Source organism: Vulpes lagopus, chromosome 11, assembly GCF_018345385.1.
Source record: "Vulpes lagopus strain Blue_001 chromosome 11, ASM1834538v1, whole genome shotgun sequence".
Lineage (NCBI taxonomy): Eukaryota > Metazoa > Chordata > Mammalia > Carnivora > Canidae > Vulpes > Vulpes lagopus.
Window position 1 is genome coordinate 3507200 of NC_054834.1, and position 13179 is coordinate 3520378.

The following is a 13179-nucleotide window of genomic DNA, read 5'->3' on the forward strand; positions in this document are numbered from 1 at the left end:
TTCATAGAGAAGTACTTGGGTTAATCAGTTAGTTACCATTCAGAAGCTGCACTGAGGTCTTATTTCTCCAAGAAGGATGATTAAATGCACAAAACATTTTCTAAAATTATGTGTTCATTTGGTTTGAGCATCCTGTCCATTTTCCTAACAAGTTGTTTTGTACATGGTAAGTATACAGGTAAGTGATTTTCAATGTAGAGTCTAAAAGAAGATCTGTGAGAAAATAAAGAACTATTTTTCTCTTTCTTTTATAGGGAGTCTCGTGAATTCTCTAAGAAAACTCTCTAAGAAAAATAATTATACCAGATTGGTGTCTGAGTTCAACTAAAATTATTTTATAACTTAAAGTTTACAAAATAAGAATAAAGTTTGATTCAAATAATTTTATCTACCAATTACTTGTTATGCTATATCAACCTCAATACTTACATCTTACAGATGTTTGATTTGGTGTGGTCTTTGGAATTTGAAATCCAAATTATGTATTCCTATAATTATACATGAATATAAGATTACTTTTATAGAAAATTAAAATAATACACTTAATTAAGCCTGTATTTTCTTTCTAATATACTATTTTTCTGCTTATTCACGTCTTTATCCAGTCTGGATAAAGTTATATCAATAGGAATATAATGAACTCATATGATAGTTTTCAAATCAGTAGTCTAAAATATTTTCCAAGACACTGGAATTAAAATAATGTCATCAGAAATAGTGACTCACTGTGGCAATAACTGTTATTTGCCAAAATTCATTTCAGAACGGGAAAGGTCCACACAGTTGAAAATAACAAATCCTTCAAAGTCACTTAATTACAGACAAATATAAGTAAACTATAATTTTATTTAATTATTTTTTTTATCAATGTCATTTTCAAATTTAAAACCCACCTTCCTATAATCATCTAAGGGAATAAATCCTGCTTTACTTTTGAGTTTTCTGTTGTGATATTTTCATCATTTCATAATACAAATAAACATACTTTAAGACTTCATTAAGATACTGTTTCTCAGCCTGAAACTTGTGTTGGATCCAGTAGTCATAAAGAGTTATTGACAGATTTTTATTATATACCCAGTTTGCCCAAAGAAGTCACAAATCACTTCAAAAGTTGTCAGTTGTCACTGTGTAAAACAAATATGATTTAGTTTTAAAAGTTTAAAACCAACAAACTCACACTGAGAAAGTTATAGTTTATTGCATTTTTCCCAGTAAAAGGAAGATTGATTTTACCCTACTAGGATGTAAAAGCAGGATTGCAGGGAATTTAAGTATTATCTACCAGATGTTGATTCCACTAAGCTATCTTTTTAGCTTATGTTAGGAGCTTTTGATCACAGTTGGCTTGAAGTAAACAAATGGCAAGCTTACTTGGTGCATCTAATATCAGCAGATGAGCCCCAGTCTCAGGGAAGCCGAAGGACATGGCGGTGGGAAATCTTAGGAAAGACACACATGTTGGCCCTCAGCAGCATCATTGCACATCAACTCAATTGCAATTAAAAGACTGTGGGTGCAGGTTTCCTCCAAGCTGGAACACCAGGGCGACTCCTCTAACATTTGTTTCTGGCCACAAAAAGACACTATAACGGCCTTCACCAATTTAGAGATATAGCACTAGGGTGTGTAATTTAGTAATCAAAAAGCTGCCCTACAAATCGCAGTGCATTGTGTCCAGGTAAGAGCTATGAGGCCCCATGCTCTTCCTTTGACCTTGTGCGGTAAACTCAGTCCCAACCGAATTTGACATCATGTGGTCGTATCAAAAAGAATACGATTAAACCAAAGAGTTTAAGCAAAGATTTAAAATAAAAACAAGTTATCAGAGAATTTTGTAAAGGACTTTAAAATATAATTGTGTAAAAAAAAATAAAATAAAATATAATTGTGTGAATTTATTACTCATTCTACACAAATCGTCACCTCAAGTATTGGGCATCAGCCTAGCAGAGTGGTTGAACCCATTACGTATAAAATATCTGGGTTTAGATCCCAGCTCTACTAGTACAGATTCAGGCAAATTACATGCTCTCATTGTTTCTTTTGTCTTCTATAATACGGACATAATAATCATCCCTATTGCATGCCACTCTCATGTGGATTGAGTGAGTTAATGTTTGTAAAGTGCTTGACAGATGCCTGATGCAAACTAAGTTTGCTACTTATTACCTAATTATCAACAAGGGGTTGGGACAGCAGAGATATGGGGAATTCTTGCCAATCATTACCTATTTTGTGGATTGAAGGTGCACAGAAGAAGACACTCTGGGGTTGAGAACACAGGGCGATGAAGCTATTGATGGGTTACTCTCTACCTGTTGGAGATGTCTGTGCAGGAAATCATTATTGACAGACTTTCCAAGGGAAGAGCCTGTTTCACACAGGATAGAATTCATTTCTTATGTTGCCCCTAGCAACAATGCTAGTTTTCCCTTTGTTAGATCTCAAGTAGATGAGTTCAAAGGAAACTGTGAAAAATAAGTCTGAATAGCAGATAATCAGGTTTCATCACATCATTAAAAGAAACAGAGGCACCCAGAGACTACAGCTATTTCAACCAATCAAAATGTAGAACATATAGGGAGTCTTTGGAAAGAACTGTGTATGGCACTTGCATATGAAAATGGTACCATTGACCTCTGCTGGTCATTTCCAGAATTATATATTGTTTCTATAATGCAGGGGATGGATTTCAAACCATATGATAGTTGTTTAGCTCCTGGATCCCTGTCACGATACGTTGCTCCCAGAACAACCCCCGTGCGTAATATTGGTATTCACACACTTTGAAATTTATTTGCCACACTGCTCTGAGCACAATACAAATTGATATCCATGTGTGTATTTTCCCATTCTTTTTTATTGGACATTTTATTAATATGTTGTCCCTGAGAGGTAGATAAAAGTTACCTTTTACAGAGAGGGAAATTGAGGTGGGTTGATTTACACACAAGACATCTGGGACCAGAATTCATATCTGGTGTTACCCAATCCAGTGCTGTTTCCACAAGACATATGCATGTATATTAAAGGCAAGTGTCTCCCTCCCTCAAGCTTGGCATCACACCATTTTGCTTAAATCATCTAATATTCTGGTGCATTGCCTGAGAACAGTACTCTGTGTACCTTCCTGTGATCTGGATGACTTATTTGAGATGCTGTTGCTCCTTGATTCTTAATAAACACTAGTGGATTCTTTGGTACTAGGATTCCCTAATTCCAGGACCCTGCATTTCCTGCCTAAGCTATACATTGCTAAGCTATATAATATCCTATCTCCTCACTTCTCTGTCTTGCTATTTTCTCCCAGGTCTCCTACTAGCCATGAGTTCTAATTAAATATGAAATATGAGTGTCCTCCAAACATGGAGTCTTGTAGTCCAGGTGTTAACTGAATCAGGGTAAGGAGGTAGTGGGTTCAAGTGGGGCAAGTGGTTGCGCCCTTGCTTGTGGCCCACCTTCATATCTTCCCCCTGCCTCCTTCCTCCGCTTTCTCTTGCTGTTCACTTATCACTCGTTGAAGTTGTTAGGCAAATTTCTCATCTGTAAGGGACTGCACATCTTCTATCAAGACTCTGTGGGTGTGGTTGGAAGTCCTGAGATAGCAGTACTTTCACATGGCTTTCCAACATCCAGCTATGATTGGCACACGATTTGGGAAAGTCTGACCTTGAGATTTTATCAAGTGATTGCCCTTCCTTTCTTGAGCTTTGGCTTCAGTGACAAACTGAGACCATATGACTAATTCCATAGCTAAGCAGGCTGGCAGTGTGGGGGCATGTCTGTGGCATCTGGGGCTCCAGAATCACAGAATCAATTTTTTTTTTGTCTCATGATTATGGAGATATTATTGCTCAGGAGCTGCTCTATAGGTTCAAGCAGCATTGATCGGGTCTGTTTACTATGAAGAGTCTCTGTCTGTCAGATGGAGGTATATTTCCTGAGACTCACTGTCCTCTTCTCCAAAAGATTCTCAAAGATGAAAGCAAGCAGTCACCCATCCTCACATGATTGATGAACTTCTTTGTATTCTCCTGAGGTCTCACCGCAGCCTTTGGGCTGCACACCTGACCCTCTGAGAGTGAGCTGTGGAACATGTGGGAAGGGATACCCAACAAGGAGGGAACTTAGTTATCGACCATCTCTTATGGAACATCAACCAGAGGAAGTTCAGAAGATTCTGGGGTAGCTTTTGCTTCTGTGACTTTACTCATTTATTTTGTCTATGTGCCACTGGATCCTACAAATCCCTACCCAGAGTTTTTGGAGCTGTATAGGAAAATGCTACCACACAGTCAACAGTGTGGATTCTGGATGTCCATAGAAGCCACTATTCACAGCTAGAGGACCCCATGGACACCTTAAATGTGTATATGGGCTTCACAAACTACTTCTGAGGTGGAAAGAGAAGGTCCCCTAAATTACCTCCCCTACTCCCTTATCTGTTGTGTATTCCACTAGGAAGAAATGTCTGGTTCTGGTCATCAAACATCCTTCTCTCACAAAAGCCCACCTGACTCACACTGGTGATCAGCATATAGAAAAATCCCAGAGAAGCTACAGCTAAAGGGGCACCTTGAGCGTCTGCCTTTGGTTTAGGTCTTGATCTTGGGATTAAGTCCCACATCCAGCTCCCCACATGGAGCCTGCTTCTCCCTCTGCCTGTGTCTCTGCCTCTCTCTGTGTGTCTCTCATTAATAAATAAATAAACAAGTATTTAAACAAAATAGAAGCAGCTATGACTAAGAATGACCTAGTGGAAGGGGAGGTGGGCGGAGGCATGGGGTAACAGGGTGATGGGCACTGAGGGGGGTACTTGATGGGATGAGCACTAGTTGTTATACTAGATGTTGGCAAATGAAACTGCAATTATATATATATATATAGTTAAGCAGGCTGAGATGCTGTTAAATTAAGTATATTTTTAATATATAATTAATTTATATATATAAATATATCTTTAAAATAAATATTTTTTTAAAAAAATTTAAAAAAAAGAGTAAGAAAATAAAAAGGATGACCAACAGTCCACCTCCCATTCTTTTCACATCTGAGTGAATAAGTCTTTGCATTATTTGGAAATTCTCATGAGCACTACTACTCACAGATAAAGAGAAACATTATTAAATGTCTTTTTAACACTTCTATGGACTTTTCTGAAATATTTAGAGATGCAAATTTCTGGCCCATCCTTGATTGGAATCCTATGGTAAAGAATGAGGAGAGAGTGTCTCCTTACCTGTCCTTGGATGGCTTTAAGGGCACTTTTTTTTTTTTTTATCTCTAAGCAACAGATTTTCAAGTGAGATGAGTCTCTCTTGTCATGATTTTGGGTTTTGTTTCATCAGCTGCTTTTAATTATAGACATTTTGTTAAAATGGGTTTTGGTCTGAATAATGCAGCATTCTAAGTATGCTTTAAGACTATGATTTACTCACACACACACATATATATATATAGAGAGACACAAAACCAGCAGATACTCTGGTAGAGTAGTGAACCATATTACGTGTGTTTAATTTCTGAATAAATTGAATTAGATCAAAACTATTTGCAGACTTTCCTAAAATCACTGGATATTAAGGACCAGTAGCATCTATGCCAGAGAGCCACTGCTATTGGATAATTCTAACAGCAAATAACAGTCTGATTCTTCATACCTCAGTGCATGGAAGCATGTCCCTCCTGAGTCACAGGGGAGAGGGTCATCGTCGAGTCCACGTTACTGAGCCGAATGTACAGGGATTCTTTTTATGACGATTATTTAACTCCTCCTTGGTTGTCCCAGCAAGTCTTCCTCATGTAACTCTGTGACTCCTGTACTTTACAGACAGAAAATCTCCAGAAACTTTAGGAACAAATTCTGAAAAGCCAATGAGCAAGTGGTGCTGAATACTTTTCTTTTTTTTTTTTTTTTCTTTTAAACCAGTTTCATTGTCTTAGTCAAAACAGGATGATTAAGTGATCATTTTAAATTCTTTTTTTATTAGTAATTTCAAGTAAAACAGCTGAAACAGGAGTAAGTGTTTATTTTCTATTAATAGAAATGAATTTAGACAAAAAAAAGAAAAAAAATGTGAGCTCTATCAAATTCATTTAATTGCTGTGTTTTTCTTTTACACAGTAGACTCCCCTTCACTGTAGGTCTAGAAATACATGGTCCTCCTGATGCCCTGTTGGAAGGTCAATAGCAGCCTAACACCACATCATAGTGTCTATACCATCCACCTCACTGTGTCTCATCACACAGGCATGTCATCATCTCACATCATCACAAGAAGAAGGAGGGTGAGTACAGGCCAATAAAATATTTTGAGAAAGAGGGAGAGATCACATTTGCGTAACTTTTATTATAGTGTGTTGCTTTAATTATCCTATTATTAGTCACCATTGCTAATCTCTTATCATGCCTGATTTAAATTGAACTTGATTATAGGCATGTACCTATAGAGGGAGAAAACAGTATATATAAAGGTTTTGTTACCATCAGTGGTTTGGGCATCCACTGAGGCTTTAGAACATATCCCCCAAGATAAAGAGGCAGATACTGTATTGGATTGTTTATTTTGTTTCATGATACACTATGCACACATTGAATATATGTCATCCTCATATACACATAAATCTATAATCCCTTGCTTCTTGCTCATTTATAAAGCTGTCATTTCATGGTTTAAATATAGAAAATTGACACATAATAGAAATTTAACAAATGGGACAGCCTGGGTGGCTCAGCGGTTTGGCGCCTGCCTTTGGCCCAGGGCATGATTCTGGAGTCCCGGGATCGAATTCCTTATCGGGCTCCCTGCATGGAGCCTGCTTCTCCTTCTGCCTCTCTCTCTCTCTCCCTCTGTGTCTCTCATGAATAAATAAATAAAATCTTTAAAAAAATAGATTTAACAAATATTTGTTGGGTGAATAGATACCCAAGTAGCTGGAGGTCTGATATGTTCAAAATATAATATCCAGGTATTGAATTGCTTTTCTTAGCAGATTTAAGAATCCCAACTGAATCTTTATGGTCTATAAAATAAGTATTCCATTGGCCACTTCTGTTCTATAGATACATCGTCTTGTATTCATGGGAAAGTTAGAAAACTTGGAACATTTTAATGAAATTTCTATAAGTTTAGATTATAAGTGGTAATACCTATGGGTGTGTGGTATGATGATCGGTGGACCGTGTGAGAATGCGCGTGTGTATGTATTTAAGTGTTCCGCTAGGAAACATTAACAACTTCATATCAGTCCTCAAGTATTTTATTGACATTTTAGTGTTTGTAAATCCCTAACTCTGGAAACCATTGTGCTATAGAAAAATAGGATCCCAGCTACACTAGTGGGGCTAGGCAGTTGCTGTGTAGTCATTGTCTCTGTTCATATCTATTCTCTAATGCATTTGGATTCTTTCTAATCATGAAAAAATCTACTTTGCTCGAAGTTTGCACCTTACACAGCCTAGAGGAATGATTTTTTTTTTTTTTTCAATTAAGCTGCAAGTGCTTTGCTGAAGAGCATCTGAAAATCAATCACGGTACAAGGCACACAGTGTGAGCCTGTTATCTTCCATGATTGCAATTCAGGTACTGAGAATTCCATTTTGTGTCAGCCAGAAAGTTTGGGTGAACTAAGTATCTTTTAAAGTTTATAGGTACAAATGAAATTGGCACTTTGAAAAGGACCCTAGAACATAAAGAAAGATGTAGCGGCCCTTTCTGTCTTTAGCTTCTGTAACTATTTTGACAAAGTGGATCTCCCCCAGTTTTAAAGAGAGTGGCTTTGAAGGAGGTTGATAGCTTTAAAAAATGAATTGATGAGAAATTTTGATAAATCACTAAGGTAAACAACAGCTATGTTTGACAGAAGGAGATAAAGTGGCAGGTAGCACAAAACCTGAATTCTATGACTTACTGCTAAAAACAATTGCTGAACCAAGACTCAAGAACTATATAGGGATATAAAAGAATCAAAGAATGATGTTTCAGCGATAAGCATGGGATATTGTATTTCTTTGGGGAAGAGCATCCAACTATAGAGTGTAAAATAAATATTTTTTTCTAAGAATTAAATCATGGTAACTGGTTTTAACTATGCACCCCCAAGCCACAGTGAGGATTTGAATCTGGTCCTTGTTTTACTATCTTTGTGATTCTAGACAGGTTTCATTTAGCATTTTACACCTAATTTTCCCTTCTCTATAAAATGGGAAAAGTAAAAGACATGGCATTATTAGAAGCATTAAGCAAATTATATTGGAAATGTTGCCCAGAGTGTGAGCCCCTTGTAAGTACACAAGTACTGATCCCCTTATTACCGCCAAACTAAAGAGCTCCTTGCTTTCACTTTCCTACCATCACACTAGAGCTGCTTCACAGCACTGGGGTTTAAGGAAAAGAAGAAAGAAAGAGAAAGAAAGAAAGAAAGAAAGAAAGAAAGAAAGAAAGAAAGAAAGAAAGAAAGAAAGAAAGAAGAAAGAAAGAAAGAAAGAAAAAGAAAGAAAGAAAGAAAGAAAGAGAAAGAAAGAAAGAAGAAAGAAAGAAAGAAAGAAAGAAAGGAAGGAAGGAAGGAAGAAAGAAAGAAAGAAAGAAAGAAAGAAAGAAAGAAAGAAAGAGAAAGAAAGAAGAAAGAAAAAAAGAAAGAAAGAAAGAAAGGAAGAAAGAAAGAAAGAAAGAAAGAAAGAAAGAAAGAAAAAGAAAGAAAGAAGAAAGAAAAGAAAGAAAGAAAGAAAGAAAGAAAGAAAGAAAGAAAGAAAGAAAAAAGAAAGAAAGAAAGAAAGAAAGAAAGAAGAAAGAAAAAAGAAAGAAAGAAAGAAAGAAAGAAAGAAAGAAAGAAAGAAAGAAGAAAGAAAGAAGAAAGAAAGAAAGAAAGAAAGAAAGAAAGAAAGAAAGAAGTGGAGGGAAGGAGGAAAAAAGAAGGAAGGAAGGAAGGAAGGAAGGAAGGAAGGAAGGAATGGAGGAAGGAAGGAAGGAATGGAGGAAGGATCAGTACAATGTTTCTCCAGAACGACTCAACGGAATGGGAAGTGTTTTGTAAAAACACACACTATTTCCCTAAACTTGAGATCAGTGGTTGAACAAAATCTTAGATATGTGGTATTTAATGTTAAAATTTTAATGGCCCTCAGCAAAGAGATTTTGAAGAAAATTCAATGAATTTCCGTAAGCAGGGTGGATAAGCACATGGACTCCAACTCTATTCCGATGCTACAAGAAAATACACTGAGTCGCACAGCCAGAGCTTTGTCTTCTAAGTGTGTGCAAATTTGAGGCCAGAGCTGGAATGGTAACACCAGAGTTGGGGGGATGTCTTGCTCTTCTGGGTATGTCGAACAAATGTTTAAAGACTACCAACTTGAGGAGGGAGCCTGGGACACTTAGGTTTTGTTCTGCTGGTAACCAAGAAGAACGTTTATGAACATGAGGAAACTCAGAGCTGGAGTCAGGAATTCAGGGACTGTCTGGCAACAGTGGCAGACAATGTGGGGTGAAAACCATCAGTGCTTGCTGATGAAGCATGTGAATTAAGAGAAAAGAACAAAAAGCAGTGGAACATGAGCTGGGGGGGGGGCACGGGTAGCAGAGGAAAACAGGCACTTGGCACTAAGAATCACATAGTGGGAGAAGGGAAGGATGTCACACAGCACAGTGGTTTCCCAAGTGCTTGGTGCTTCAAGTCTACAAGAGGAGAAAGGCTCAATGAACCTTCTGAGGAAGATCCGGAACAGCCGTGGGGTGTGGAACAGCCTCAGAGCTCAGCAAGGTGTAGGTGTTCAAAGTTTTCTGAGCAAGGTGCAAAGTTTTCAGTGGACGAGTTCACTCATTTTGGCCCTCAACAGCGGGGGGTGGGGGGGGTCAGAAATGACTTCTGTATGTTCCTCCCCCCAGTCCGGCCCACATTATATTTTCTTATAAGAGTTTTACTTTAGAGATGCTGTTCCTATGATTGAGAAAATGCCCTCAGCCGATATAGGAGGGTCATACAAATCCCAGTGACGCTTTCTCATCCTCTGATTTACTTTTTTAAATATTTTACTGTGGGTTAGAGGTATTTCGTATCTCAATATCAGAGATCATAAAACTTCAATTAATCTATGTGAATTCCACTTCTACGGAGTATTTTATACAATGATGGATTGATAATAGATGTAAATATGCGGCTTTATAAAAATTCACATTAAATGCGTTGTGTTAGACCAATTATCATTTAGAATTTTTGATTCTCGAGCAGCCACACACTTCAGGAGTACATCAATATGCTGTAATGTTATAGAAGCAATTTATTAGTAACACGGAATGTGATAATAAGAGTCACGGAAAGTTTAAGTACTTTGCCATTTCTTAGTGATTGGGACCTTAAATGGAAGGGAGATTGCTCGGTTTATGCATGGCATAGCTTATATATCTAAATTCCACCCAAACTCTCAGACCTACAGCAATGCTTATCTCCAAGGATGGATGGGCTTATCTCCATCTCCTGGAGGTATCCACAGCCATATGATTAATGTGGTACAGTTCCTGGAACATCCATTAATGTAAAGTCATTAAAATACTTTAGTGATAAATAGTTATAAGAGAGAATGTAAATTTGTGTGTGTGTGTTTTTTTTTTTAGGCAAAAATGGGTCTTTAAAGAAAATCTAACTTTTGACCAGCCAATTTCATCTGAACTCTGAAGCTCTCCATTCTCTTGCTTCTGTCCTCAAAGTAATTTATAGGAACACACTGAGAGTCATGATTTCCATTATGTTTTTTACATTGAATATTCTTAATTTGATTTATCTTGATCACTTTTATACAGCCAATTGATCATTGGTTTCCTCACCATTCTTTCACTTAGTACACTCAAATGCACACACAAACACTCACCACCACCATCATTAGCTCAGGGATTGTGAAAATTAATTGTGCATGAGCTTAAAACAGGAGCATGTGCTGTGTCCTCGGAAGCAGTTGGAGATCCAGTCCCCTTTCCCACCTTAGATTTGGAGGCAATTTCTCAAGGAGGAAAAAGTGAGGTTTTTCTTGTCAGGGGCTATCTACAAAGCCACCTGTGAAGGGTGTGGGTGGGACAATTCAAATGAAAAGAAATGAATAAAAATTACATGCTGAATGATCTATCTTCTTGTTTTAAAATATTTTTTTAATTTATTTGTTCGTGAAAGAAACAGAGAGAGGTAGAGACACAGGCAGAGGGAGAAGCAGGCTCCCTGCAGGGAGCCCGCCGCGGGACTCGATCCCAGGACCCTGGGGTCACGCCCTGAGCTGAAGGGAGACACTCAACTGCTGAGCCCCCCAGGCTCCCCTCTATGTTCTTGATATCTCACATAAATGGAATTATACAGAACCAGTCCTCCTGTGACTGGCCAGGTTCACTCAGCATAATATCTTGAAGTTCGTACAAGTGACAGGTGTTAGAATTTCCTTCCTTTTAAAGGCTGAAAAAATATTCTACTGCACATATATACTATGTTTTCTTTATTTATCTATTGATGGACATTTGGGCTGCTCCCGATTCTTGTCTATTGGGCATAATGCTGCAGTGGACATGGGTGGCCAGATATGTCTTCAAGATCCTGCTTTCAATTTTTTCAAATATATAATCAGAAGTGAGAGAGCTGCATCATATGATAATTCTATTTTTAATGTTTTGAGGAAACTACCCTGCTTTCAATAGTGGCGGCACCATTCTCTCTTCCCACCAGCAGTGCACTCAAAGATGTAGAGCGGAACTACTCTGTAGATACTGTTTTGAATCATTTTGAATAAGCTTATTGGAGAGGTGCTCATTTAAATACAAAAAAAAATCCTACCCCACCCATAATACTCTTATTATACTCCCTTTCATAGATGAGGAACCTGAGGCTCAGAGACAGGCAACATGTCCCAGGTTCCAATGCCCCCAAACCCCATCAGCACTTGCTGTTCTCTGTTGTTTTACATAGTGGCCAGTCTAATGGGTGTGAGGGGATAGCCTCATTCTGGTTTTGATTTACATTTCCCTAATGCTTAGTGATGCTGTGCATCTTTTCATATTCCTGTTGGCGATTTGTATATCTTCTTTAAAAAACTGTCTATTCAGGGATGCCTGAGTGGCTCAGTGGTTGAGCGTCTGCCTTTGGCTCAGGGCATGGTCCTGGAGTCCCGGGATCGAGTCCCATATCGGGCTCCCTGCATGGAGCCTGCTTCTCCCTCTGCCTGTGTCTCTGCCTCTCTCTGTGTGTCTCTCATGAATAAATAAAATGAAAGAAAGAAAGAAAGAAAGAAAGAAAGAAAGAAAGAAAGAAAGAAAAACTGTCTATTCAGATACTTTGCCCATTTATTAACTGGATTATTTTGTGTGAGTGTGATTGTTGTTGAGTTGTAGGAGTTCTTTACATATAGTGGATATAAACCCCATATCAGATATATGATTTGTCATTACTATGTAGTGTGGTAGGTCCCAGGCATCCAAAGTGTGCCGCTACCTTTCCATAAATGCTCTGAGTCAGGTGAGAGAGAAAACAGTTTGGGGGCAGCATCCTTACAGGGCAGAGCACTGAACTCATGTTCCACATTCCTCTTTCCATCCCGACGGAGATGCCATGAGTTGGGAGCGTTCTTGTGTGCTGGGGAGGGGATGGCTAACGTGGGGAAGGAGAACAGGGTTCCTAACTGCTCCAGCACACCTCTTGTTGGCCCTGTGCCTGCCTGAGGTGCTAGACTTTCTCAACTGGCCTGGAGTCCTGACTAAGGAAACCTGGCTCCTGTATGGATTTGGGTCAGTGTCTCCATGCAGGAAGGAGGGACTGGGGCTTCCTATTGCACCATCTGGTTGACATCATTCCTATTTTGCCTTTGCCACAACCATTTGTTCAAACCGAAAGCCATTGCACACATCCTCATCAGCTGTTTATTCTCTCACAGTAGCTTCCGTATATGAATGGTACCTTTTCTTTTCTGCCTATTCAAAAATGAAACAAAACCTTTGGTTTTCACTAGATGAACAGTAATAGATGTTTCCACACAGAAGTGTGAGACTTTTAGCTGGCTAAGTTTTTGTTTTGATTGTTTTGTTTTGTTTTTAGCCAAAGCCATACCTACTTGCATGACGTATAACGTATACAACAAGTATAACAAAATAATATTTTGCATAGCTGGATTCTTTTGGAATCTTTATACATACCTGCATTTTTATTTGG

The 13179-nt window shown here is 38.2% G+C and overlaps 1 pseudogene; it reads left to right on the top strand.

Annotated features, from left to right (window-relative positions):
• Positions 1 to 4400, top strand: part of LOC121501675 — a 129696-nt pseudogene extending 125296 nt beyond the window's left edge.
• Positions 4401 to 13179: the final 8779 nt, after the last annotated feature.